Source organism: Micropterus dolomieu, linkage group LG03, assembly GCF_021292245.1.
Source record: "Micropterus dolomieu isolate WLL.071019.BEF.003 ecotype Adirondacks linkage group LG03, ASM2129224v1, whole genome shotgun sequence".
NCBI lineage: Eukaryota > Metazoa > Chordata > Actinopteri > Centrarchiformes > Centrarchidae > Micropterus > Micropterus dolomieu.
This window is the reverse complement of record NC_060152.1, coordinates 5,485,019-5,498,335: the sequence shown is the minus strand read 5'-3', so window position 1 is coordinate 5,498,335 and position 13,317 is coordinate 5,485,019. Positions and strand designations below refer to the sequence as shown.

Here is a 13,317-nt window from a genome sequence, read left to right as displayed (position 1 = left end):
CTGACGGACATGTCTCTCTAGAAGAGACATCAGAGGTGCAACAATTTTTGAAAACCATCTTAACACAGTTTGCAAGTGTGCATTAGCGGTGGGTGACTAGAGGCTAAGCTAGTAGGCTAGGCTAACAGGGCAGCAAGAGAGACTGTTCCCTAAGGCTAGATCGTTTTGAGATAAGAAGTACCAAGTTTAGTAGTGGTTGGAAATCACAATGTGTGTCAGAGAAAGCAGCATCCCAACACTGAAGCAGGGTCACGGCATCCCACAGATCACAAAAGGCTTGGCATCTTTTCAAGAAACAAAAGACAACCACACACAATTTATCTCAAACCTTCAAGGACAGAAAAAAAAACTACAACAGTGCTGACACGCAGAACTGAATGCAGTAAAAAATGGCTTTCTCTTAGCTGGAATCAAAGCACTACAAGAGGAACGTATTAGTATAAGAAGAGTAACAATCACTGAATTATTGATTTCCTCATTAGGACTTTTGTCAGGACCATTTAGCCACTTTATAAATGAGCTTTCATTAGGGTACTTGCAAGGTAGCCCAACTCACAGTTGATTTATAATGTGCAACATGGTCAATAGAAGAGGGATGGGAGCAGAGGGAGGGGGGAACAGGCAGGAGGGGGACAGGGCCATGCTGAGAGGCTTTCCACAACAACATCCCTACATCTCCACTAGCATCATCATCATCAGCCTATAAGCCTAGTAGTCAAGAGGGAAAACCCAGGAGCACACATGAACACAGGCCTTGGCAATTTTGCAAACAAACAAATGAACGCGGCTACTTTGAAAAGCATATTCAAAACCAGTGGCTGGTGACTGCTGGAGAGAATGAAACCAGATACATTACAGGCAATGCTTTTGATGCCTTTACTCTCTGTTGTTGCTTTGTTGAAGCTGACTTGATATGTTTTTGGAACATTCACATTCAGTTTGAAAATGAAACTATCTGGGAGTGTGGATTTAGAATGAAGTGAGCTTACAAGACCTCTGAAGCCAGTCCTCTCTACGTGAGGCAAGAGGCTATGACAATGTCATAGAAGTGCAATGGAAAACTGCATTCTCAGAGCTGCTATATCTTTCACCTGTTGGGTGGACATCTGTTATACGTTTACCTGAAACAATAACCTACTTCACACTTAAAAAACAGTAACATGACATTCTCTTCAAAATTTACAGCATGGCTACATCCTAAAGTCAGACCTCTGTTTTTTTGTTTTACAGTACAGCAGAACCAAACTACGTTCAGGACAACTGCAGCCAAATGCAGGAAAGTAAAGCACACTGTAAAAACAGATACAGTAAGAGACAACATCTGACCATCCTGTCGATTCCCACCACTTAACCTAACAAGCGCACCATGGCAACAAATCACTTCATGTCAATGTTCATTAGGTAATTAGGGGCATCCCATTGGCTGGATCGGATTGTCGTTTGTTATCTGCCGACCGCTGCTAAACACTGGACTTCTCTGACAGACTGTGAGGAGCGTCTTCAGTGGCCAGCTTGTCCTACGATTAATAGTGAGTCCATTTGGGTAAGATGATACTTTTAAGGTAGATTAGGAGAACCTTGCTTTATGGCAAGTGCAATAAAACTGAACATAAAGTCCCCATTTCCTTAAACTGTTGGCTGACTTTAAGCTCATGCATCCTTTCAGGACATCTTAGAAGTTCATTCTTTATATTTCCTGTGGGAATTTGTGTGAATTGTGTTTTCAGGAGGAAAAAAAAAAAAAGCAGCATGCTGTATGTAGCAGATTTTCAATTCTCTCAGTAGCCACAAGGCTTTTGTTGTGATTTTACCTGCAGTGTATCAATGCAAAGTGTACTGCAATAATAAATTTAGCGGTGTGCATGCAAGATCAGCTGTAGTTGTTACAGCTGGCATACCAACAGAAAACAGTGGCTCAGGTTTCCAGAGCCACTAAGGTGTTGTTTATTTGCACAAACAAATCATAAAACAAAACTGAACAAAGGGCACATACACAAACTGTGCGGCTGAGAAAACACAAAGGGCTCTAGAAAAACATCTAATAACAAGAAGAAAAAAAGTCAAGTGAGCTGAGCAACAGAAAGACAAATGTGGCTCAAATAGCCTGAATCTGAACAATACATCCATGTTCATCAACGCTCCACTGCTTGGTCACCGTATTAAAGAATGTCAGAGGCGATAAGCTTCACTGTAGCGTCGCTGTCCTGAGGCCACAGCACCTTTAGATGCACTTTCTACTGGCCACACTGAACGCGAGGCACAGAGCCATTGATTTTTTCCCCCCTCTGACACTTAATCTAACCCACAATGATCTACGACCTTATTTTCACACTAATTTCTTCTTGATCAGAGGTGATAAATATTGCATTGACATAACCAACTCTTTGTGCATTGCATCAATGCACTGTTTTGTTTAACATGACACTGCCTAGAGCGCTCCGACTCCGATTGGCAGTTTGAGAAATGACCTGAGTTGTGTCGTCTTGCCTTCAGAGATGCAGCATTCAGTTTGAAAAATGTATTTCTTTCTGTTGCACTGCACTGAACTAAAACTAGTGATACTGGTATAAAATATCCAACATCTTTAGGAACAAATACAAAAACTGAACTGCATAACATGAACATGCTAAAATTAGTATATAAGTAAACTGATAAGCTTGCAATCTCAAATATATTATTTTTTAAATTTAATTTAATTTAATCTTTTTATATATTTTAGTTTTGCAAACAGAACTATACAGTGGAAGCAGAAATAATGTCATTGGATGATTTAAGCCAACTCAGTAAGTAATGCTGGACAATTGACATTAATTTAATATTAAAAGAAGTGGTCATTAGTAACTGACTTTGTACATTTATCAAAACTAGATTTTCTTATGTCTGCCTTACATTTCTCCTTCTGCTAATATACACTATTCAGGAAATGTACATACAAAGTAGATATATTTATTTATTTCTAAATGTATAGATATATCCTACTAAAAAGGTCAGATACCCTTGGAGCCTCAAAGCCTCTGAATGAATGGGTTTGTGCATGTCTTTGGCTGACAGCTGAGCTTGCAGAGGCACACGATGTATAGCAAGGTAAGGCAGCTTTATTTATAAAGCATGTTTCATACACAGAGGTAGATTCAAGGTGCTGTAAACAAGTTAGCTTCAAGTCAAAGAAATTGTGTTAACAGAGGCATAGAAGATCAAGGACTATATCATTTAGCATCTAATCTGACCAATCTTGACCACATTTTTATGTGCTACAGCTGACAAGCTTATTGGCTATTTAGCTTTCAAACTGATGTTGGCATTGTAATATCCACAGTGGATGTTTTTTTGGTAGCTCCTACAGCAAGCCAAGGTGCAACACCAGCTAGAAACTTGTTGAAAGTTCAGTTTGATTTACTCACTAAAATCTCTCTAAACAGTTCCCTCCCTTACTCTCCAGCGGCCAAACTCAAGTTGAGAGAAACTCTGAGGTGGTAAAAATGTTGACACACTTATTTAGATCACCTTCAGTTGGGCTCGCTCACAGCTTTACGAGCAGGTGAGAGGCTTTTTTAACCCAGGATTGAGCATCTTAGGTAGGGCCATATAGCCTGAGAGGAAGATCTGCAGACACTACTCAGGACTGGAAATACATACATCCAGCCCCGCTATATCTTCTTCGGCAGAAATAAAATCACTAAATGTTCTATATATAACTTTCAGAAAACTCTTGCCATTCAATTAACTGAAGTGAACCCTCATCCTGGGCATCGGCCAGAACAGTAACATGACATACACTAGACTGAATGCTAAAACAATTAATAAATTACAATCATATTTAGAATAACATTACTATCCATGATACTGACAAGCTTGCTGTTTGCCAATCACCATATCAGCCAACACCATGAAGTAACCAAAGCCAGACCCATGCTGCACACATAGAATTCAGGCCACAGGCATTACATTACAATCCATTCACACTTTGGCAATACAAAGTGATTAATACATGTAAATTGCATCACATACTTGGTATCTTTCATCTATTTTTATTTCTAAACACATTTGTTATTTATATTGAATAATAAATCTCTTAATAAGTCTCTTTAGTTACAAATTTTATCTTAAAAGACAGTTTTAATACATTGCAATTTACAACACAAATCTAACGCAAGCCGGAAGCTTTCTCTCTGAGAAGTGAAGAGAATGCTGAAGTCCCTTAAACCTGCATTCTGTTGAACGGCCAGCAGGGGGCGACTCCTCTGGTTGCAAAAAGAAGTCGGGCTCTGTTAGAAATAATGGTAAAATGACCCTACTTCTCAGCTGATTAATTACCCCAGTAAACACTTTCATAATGAGTTTATTGTCTCAGTCGCTAGTTTCAAGTCTTCTTCAATACAACATGATGTTCATTTAGTAAATTATGGTCCCATTTAGAGGAAACTAGAAGAGTATGCTTCAGGGTGGGACTGTCTTGTGATTGACAAGTCGTTACCATGCCGACCTGTCAATCAAACTAGACTGACTTGTACCCATGGCACTGTGTACATTTAACCAGCGCCATTGAAAACGCTTAGTAGGAGTTGGCTGTTCACTTTCTCTGGTGAGTTTTAAGCCTGTTGTTCGCTAGACAAAATCATCATCCCGGTTAAAATGACAGTTAACGTAATTACAGATGCACCTAGCTAAGCGGCTTGCTAGCTCCACACGGAGCCGTTGGCTCCACAGTCTCTTCCAAATATAGGGGCTGTTTCTCAATACCGGGTTCGCCAAGTTCGGACTTCTGTACTTTAAAGCTCGGACTTGGCAAGTTCGGCTCGGGAGTACAAACTCCCAGGAACGGGAGCACGCAGTCAGTCATTCAGCAATTGGAACAGCAGCGGACTTGATGACAGCCGGACCCGTTAGCGGGCGGGACCTCACATCTTTGAAAACTTCGTAGCAATCAGCTCTGTCTTGAGAAATCAACTACATATTTGGAGTTTAAAAAACTATATTCCCGCATAAAAATACTATATGTGACACGAGAACAGCAGTATTATATGTTACAGTTGTGTGTTTTCTCATCCGACATTTCCGCTTTTTGTCAGCGAAATGCATTCTGGGATATCTGGCGATCTGAAGTCCACACAAGTCACCACCGATGCAGGCTTGGTAAAACGGGCGGAGCGAGAACACATCCGGGTATTTGACTGTACTTGGCTAGATGCGGACTTTTGAATTGGAACAGTATTTTGGCTGCGACTTATGACATTTCACAAGTCCACAAGAAAACAAGTACAGGCAAGAACGCAGATTGAGAAACAGCCATGGTCACGTCTGGTGCCGCTGGTTGCAAAAAATCAACACAACGGCCTCCTATTGGCCAAACTTGAGGCTTCAAAACGGCATTTCACAAACCAAAGGGTGACGTCACGATGACTGCGTCCACTTCTTTTATACAGTCTATAATCTTATGTGAAGAAATACGTGTAATTTCATTTCAGCTGGACTTTAAAACATGATCTTTTTACAGGTTGTATTATGCAGGCATGCAGAGGTCAGGGAGACATAATGGTCATTTAAATTAATGTATCCTCAGTTTATCGTCATCATTTTTTCATATTGCTCAGTCCTTCTACTGTATGTGCTGAATCTCATGTGTGCTAGTTCACAGTTTATGTGTGTGTGTTTCCACTGAGCTGGGGACAGGGCCACAGGTGAAAATCCTTCTAAATTACACATTACAAGTGGTCATTAATTATAGATGACACTTTAGTCACATAAACGATTTCATCCTCAAATGAGGTCCGAGGGCGGCTGCTACTGAGGTCCACCATGGATATGTGTGTGTGTGTGTGTGTGTGTGTGTGTGTGTAATTTAGAGTACCATCACCTGTGGCCCTGTTCCCAGCTCAGCAGGAAACACACACACACACACACAATTAAATGTGTACACACACATTAGCATGGGTGTGTTGATGGGTGCGTGTGTTGGTGAATCTGGCGGCCCCATCCAGCACATCGCAGGGCTTTGATGAACATACTCATTATGCTAAAGAGTGCTCCATGCCTGGGCTTCCCTGTGCCTTCAGGAAAGGTTAACTCAGGATGGTTACACAGCACAGCGAGAGCCTGTGGGCGCACGGGGGCAGAGCGGCTCTGGTGGAGCGTGCTGACGGTGTTAGATGTCTCAGGACCATAAATAGATCTGGGTATGCAGAGCAAATATCATGGGAACATCAAGGCACCACAGAATAAACAAACATTGCAGGTGAAGCCACAGCTTTCACACTGCAGCTGAAAGGTCCCAAATCAGATGTTTTCCTTCACAGATTAGTGTGGAAAGCATGGAGGCCAATTTTGTTTTCAAGCTATGATCTGGGCAACATAGAAAAGTGGTCCAAAAGAGGATTCTTAGTATTGTATGGAGTGAAAATAGTTCAAATATTTTTTTTCCAGTTATATTAAGTTGCTATTTAAACTAGGTTACTAGTGGTGAGTTAACACATTGTTAAAGTCACTGCATTAAATAACAACATTCAGTTCAGTATCAGTTGTTGGGGGTCAAGAGTGAGCGAGGCTGAATACGTCCAGAGTGACAAGTTCTCATAGAAAGTAGAATTAATGCACAAAGCCACACCTCGGGTTTGAATAGAGGGCAGTAAAGCCAGTTTTGGTCTTACGTAGGACTACAACATGGTTACTTCCTATTAGGGCTGGGCGATATGGAAAAAATGTGGCAAAAAGTCATATCACGGTACTGTTAGGCCGAATACCGATATAAAATATATATCAGTATTTTCTGCAAAGTGGGCTGGGGAAGTGCATCGGTATTAGCGGGTACGTTTTTACTATTTGTATCAGCTTGTTCACCGTTTTAATTATACTTAGTTATCCACCTTATTTAAGTGTCACTCACTTATTGATTCTGCCTCTTTCAGTTCTCTTCACACTCACAGACCTAACGTAAGTTACCTCTGTTGCAAACACATCAGCGTGCCCTGCTTCTTCTCTTCTCTCCCATCCTGTATGTCTGCTCCGGTGACTTTTTCCATTAGTAGTAAATAAAAAAGAACTTTTCCGTTCACACCAGCAGCTGCGCCGCATGTTGAGGAGGTTTGTTGACAAAACAAAACCAACGTGGTAGCTAACGAATGACATCTGCACTGGTGTGTTCACTGTCGCTTTACCTGGTCTGCGCTTGTCAAATATATTCGCAACTTGTAACGTAGTAAGTCTGTGTTTCTCTGAAAAATGCTACAATGTGGTGTAAAAAAGTATTTTGGCTCAGTGTGTTTGTCTGACTTGGATTGTGACTCTGTTTCATTTGCCCACCTACAAGGCTCAAACACCAGCTGTGCCAAATAGATTTTTTAAATAAAAAAATAAAAACAAGATGGTTACATTTCTTACATGGAACCCTCCATGCAGACTTTGGTCGGCTTCACAGTTCGAACTCTTGCTTAACCCTTTGCAAGTTCCCCCTTTCCTCCTTAAAATACCTCCCGTGGATAATGGTGTGGTACCTAATTCAAACACACCCACACACACACACACACACACACACACACACACGCCGAGTGAAGCCTGAGGTGGGTCCAGATCCAGATTAAGATTTTTCACTTCACAAAACCATATTTACAATGTAAAGATCGTAAAAGACAGGAATATAGTATTTGCATATGATTGTAACCTTGATGCAAATCAGATTTTACAACTCACGTAAGAAAATTTTTTGTCCATTAATATCAGCCCAGTATCCCTATGAATTACATCCATGTTGGACGATTCTACACCTCGCAGTTTAAGTCCAGTGCCAATGAGGAAGTAGTGTGTACTGTATGTAGCAAGGTGGAAAGTAAGGGTATACAAGTGGTGGATGGGCATGTAGCATATCTAACCTTTATGCAGGAGAATGGGGTTTGCATTCCGTCACAGACCTGCAATTCTCTTAGACCTTGTTATTAACCACAACTGTAGCTTAATCAAGTTTAGTTGCCCTAGTTTATTTATGATTACCACAATCTTTCCAGCACTTTTTCTTTTTTGAAGATGCTTGAAAGATGAAGTTCGTCTTTATTGGATGGCTGAGTAAAGATGCAGACAGGAAACATGGAGGGAGTGAGGGGTTTGATATGCAACAAAGTGGGGGCATTGTAGTAACATGATACGTATTAACCATTTGGATTACAGATTCTGTGGAGAGTGCGCTTTTCACTTTCCGGTATATGTCCAACATCGATTTTCTTGTCTGGTGATAAGGTAATTATTATTATTATGTTGCAGTTGTGCCACCTAGTGGCAGAATGCCATCAAATTATGTAGGATTACGTGAGGTTGATATTCTTACGTGTCATCTTAATTAGGGCCCAAGCATGAAACATGCGAGGACCCTATTGAAACTGTGAGGACTATTATTATTCTTTCTCACAAATGAATCGCACTTTTGACGGACTGTATGTCCCCAAAAACTCACCAAAGTTTGCACACACGTCAGGCGTGGCAAAAAATTACGTACTTTAAGGGTCAGCGCCACCTACAAAATTGGAAGAAATTAGCCCCCGCGCCACGTTCAACCCTAAACTCAACAGGAAGTCAGCCATTTTGAATTGAAAGTGTGATTTTAAAATTTTTTTCACCATTTACAGGGTGCATACTTTATCAAACTCCTCCTACAGAATTAATCCGATCGACTTCAGATTTCTGCTGTGCATTCTAAAGGCACTGACGATGAAAAGTTGTGCTGTGAGTTTTCATCAATGGGTGTGTCCGTGGCGTAAAAAAATCGATGATTTGCCATGAAACAGGAAGTTGTTATAACTTCAGTGTACATGCTCACATTCTTACCAAACTTTACATGTAAGATGAGAGTCCCACCTTGAACACATATGCCAACAAACACTCAATGTCATAGCGCCACCTGCTGGCAACTGGAAGTGTCAAGTTTCATGCTGTTATGTACTACTCCCAACATATTTGCAACACCTGCTTCAAAACAGAAGAGCCTTAAGACATTGATGATGCTATGTTGTGAATGTTGTGAGTTTTCGGATAACGGTGTGTCCTTGGCGTGGCGTCAAAGTTCAATGCTTCGTCATGACACAGGAAGCTGTTGTAACTTTGCTGTACATGCTCATATCTCTACCAAATTTCACATGTTTGATAAGGGTCACGCCCTCAACACATCTACAGGTCAAAATTTACTCAACCTCATAGCGCCCTTCAATGATGCAGCCCCCGCGCACTGAATCACCAACATGCACAAAACTTTTGTGTTATCTATCATCCCAAGACGCACAAAAAAGAAAGTTACGGGAAGTCAGCCATTTTGATTTGAATGTGTAATTACAGCCCATTTATGGCATTTTACAAGATCTGTACTTTATCAAACTCCTCCTAGGGAATTTATCGGATCGACTTAAATTTCCTACTGTGCATTATAAAGACATTGACGATGAAAAGTCTGAGGTTTCATAGATAGGCGTGTCCGTGGTGTCAAAGATCGACAATTCACCATTAAAGAGGAAGTTATAATAACTTCTAATGCTCAGATCTGTACCAAACTATAACAAAATAACAGTCCCACCCTGAACACATCTACATGCAAATATTCACTCAACATCATAGCGCCACCCACTGGTAACAGGAAGTAAACCGTTTGTCAAAAATCAGATGATTTACATGGCATTTTCACAGCGTGGTCCACAGTTCACCTACTGCTTCACAACATATAATTAGCGGTTGTTATCTAGCGAAGAGTTTACTTTGGCGGAGGCCAAAACGTGAAAAAATGTTTTACAGCAGACATTTTACTCAGCCAAAAATGGACCTGGAAAAAATCCATGACAAAAATGTGTTCCTTTTATTAAGATTAAGATTGAGATATACTTTATTAATCCCTGAGGGGAAACTCAATGTTTTCACTCTGTTATTATTATGTTAGTATTTCACACACAGGTCCGAAAGACACACACATGCACAAACAGGATAGCAACACACGGAGAGATGTCAGAGTGAGGCGGCGCCCCGAGCAGTTGGGGGTTCAGAGGCTTGCTCAAGGCCTCCTTCGGCAGTGCCCAGGAAGCGAACTGGCACCTCTCCAGCTACTCTGGAACTCTGGTCCGGCGACCCTCCGGTTCCCAGCCTAATCCTTACGGACTGAGCTACTGCCGCCTTATGGTGCCTTTTATACCTTATGGTTCAGGAGTAATGCATAAAAGGGTAAATGGTGATGCTCTCTGATCAAGACTAAGATAAAAAGTGCAGTGAAATGGTTATTGGGAAATACACAAAGGTTTCAAATAAAACAATAACCAGTATATAAGAATGAAACTGTATAACAGCCCAAATAATTAAAATTTTTGAACCCCCTCTCTTTCTGTTCCTCCACCTCTCTTTTCTATTTTGTCTTACTATCTGTCTCTTTCCCTCAGAGTCAGAGATTAGTGTGTAATTACATGGGAGATCAGCAAAAAACTGGGGGAAAAAGAGGGTAGTATATTTTAACTAGGCGGTCGAGGAGGAGTGGCGATGGGGGAGGAGGTGGCGCAGCCTTCGTCACGGGCCGACTGATTGTCTGCTTTTAATCCTCAACCTCATTATCACCTCCAGGTCCGGCAGTGGCAGTAAATGAATCTATCTGCCGAGTGTCAAATCTTCACACCTTCACCCTGGTAATCACCCCAAGGTGCAAATACAGAAGGATAGAACCAGAGAAATGAAGGCAGTGAGTGTATGACCCCTGCATTTCATCAACAAAATCTGCTAATTTTCTAATTAAGAAAAGCTTCTTGTTTGGTTGGTAATTAAAGCTGATTAAATATTCAGTTTCTTAAAGGTCAAACCAGCGACAAAATGTATAGATCTGGTACATATGGGAACTGAAGGGCCATTACTGCTGTCAGGGTAAAAACCTAATAATTCAAAATTTGACATTTTTCATTTTCCAAATTGTATTGAAACCTTGCATATGTATTAATCTATTTATTTTAAACCTGCTCAAGAGCAAAGACACAGGTACATGAGAACAATAAAAATACATAAAAATGATGCTAAAATGCTGTACACATACTGTAGATATACACTACATTATTTTATTATATCTATTAGAGGAGATTTAATTAATGTTAAATTATACTCCAGTGTCAGAGACATGTAGAATATATATCCACAATTTAACTTATTTAACTTTGATTTCACAAAATCAGATCTAGAATTATTTCAATAAAAAAATTTAATAAAATGCAAATTGACAATCATCTAAATTTCACCTCCCACTATTACCTTAGAGAATAAACAATACTAGGTAAATCCACTGTAATACTATCAGTATGCCTTTTAAACATTGAAAAACTAGATATTTCAGTTTCTATACATTTCACATCTGTCATAGGAACAAGGAAGGTTGCAAAACTGTTAAAAAGCGGTGGTTGGTTTGGTGTCACTGCTGTAATACTGCTGTGTAATATGTGCAAAAGATTCAAATGCAGGATAACCCCACGATTGCTTCTTTTCTTAAGGCATAACTGAATTTAATTAAATCTCATTGCGCTATGTTGGTACTTCGTTTTCAATTATTTGTAGGTAGTCTTAAGTTTCTAGATAAAAAATGTTTGCAAAGTGGCATAATAGTTAATTATTATTATTTTTTAAGTCTGCAGGCCTCTTACCACCCCTATGGAAAAGCTGGAACACCAGAGTTATTACTTTTTTTTATTTAACTGTAAACTTCGAGTGTGTTTGAGAAGTGAGTTTCATGGTGCTTGTTAAAAAGTCATCGAAAACACTGCAGCTGCTATTCCTGTCATTCGTTTGGACAAAAACATACTCCTAATGCAGACTTGATAAGAGTGAAATAAAGTCTTTCCCCCGAGACACACTGCACTTTGCTTCCATTGTCCCTGACGTTCCTGAGAAAGAGCTTCTAGCTGCAGGAAACTGACTCCCGTGATAAGTTGCAATATACTTCCAATGGACATGAGCCCTTTGGACAAATCCAACAAAATCTATGCTACCTTGAAAAACTATAATCATGCATTATTGAATTGGCAAGGATAGTGTGTAATAGAAAGATCCTAAACCCATTCCCCCTCCTGAATTATTAATTGAATTCAAATAACAGACAGAATAATTTTCTTAAAATATCTCAATCATTTTTCATAAAGGCTTAAAATGGGGTAAAACAACAGAGATGCAGTCCATATGTCCTGCATGAAGATCTGGAAAGTGTCTGAATTTGAGTGTGTCAAACAATATTCAGACAGAACAACTGTTTACCAACATCTATAACTACATGGTGGAGTAACAACAGGGCGATGACTACCCAACCCCTGCTTTGTTTAATCAGAAAATTCAAAGATGATAACTTTAAAGTCTCCCCTGCTTGTTGTCATCTCTCCAACATGGAAGCACATCATTCGTAACCATCATTAACCATTATACGGCAGGCCTGGATTTATTTGAAACCCCCTTCGCTTCCCTTTGGACCATTTCGCGGTCATATCTGGATGTTCGAGCAACAAGCAGCAGAAGGATAGTTGGCTAAATGTTGTACTAAGGCCAGGGTAAAATATGATAATGAGTACAAATGGGATTATTAGGAGGCTGTGTGTCATCGGTCTGACTGATCCATGATGTCAAACTAGCCAAGCAAATTCAATTAGGCCTGCAATTACTCCCTGGCACTAGTGGAGACGTATTGGAGACGTTAAATATTGATGGAAACATAGATGCCACATTTGTTCATCTCCAAAGGTGAACACATCTCCTCAAGGTAATCACACATGCTAAATACGAAGCCTGTCCATTCGTCATGCTGAGCTCCAGAGCAGCTACACTGTCTGCTGTCATGAAAGGGACACGCAGAGGTTCTGCAAATGCACTGCAGGTTTGTTTAGACTGTAAGCAATAATAAAAAGAAAAAGAAATTATTTCTTTTTTTCTTTTCAAAAATAGGAATTTGTTTCCATCATGGTCAGTTTAAAAATAAAAAGAGGGAACAATAACTGAACAACTCATAAACCAACATATGTTATCTGGTAGGGTAATACAGTGAGGCGTGACTTTGTATTAAAAATACTAATTGTAACAGATTTCCACAAGAGTCCTCTTGTATTGATGAACCATGTCCAGCTTCCTAGTGAGTTGCGATGCTACAACACGCAACTTCACTGTACAAAAAGAAAATCAATACCCTCTCACTTTTAATGCCTGTTGACTGAATGAATGTATTTATTATAAGAAGTGGATACTAGACTCAAAGATTTTCAGAGAAGAAAGGTTCACTTGAATGAACATTGCTTGGCAATCTCTAGTTATACATCCATATTGTGCGGAACCCTTCACATGCTGATTAGT

The 13,317-nt window shown here is 40.0% G+C and overlaps 1 protein-coding gene across 1 annotated transcript in view; it reads right to left on the bottom strand.

Moving 5' to 3' along the window:
* Positions 1–13,317, bottom strand: part of dgkb (diacylglycerol kinase, beta) — an 85,647-nt gene that overhangs the window by 20,336 nt on the left and 51,994 nt on the right. The window lies entirely within an intron of this gene.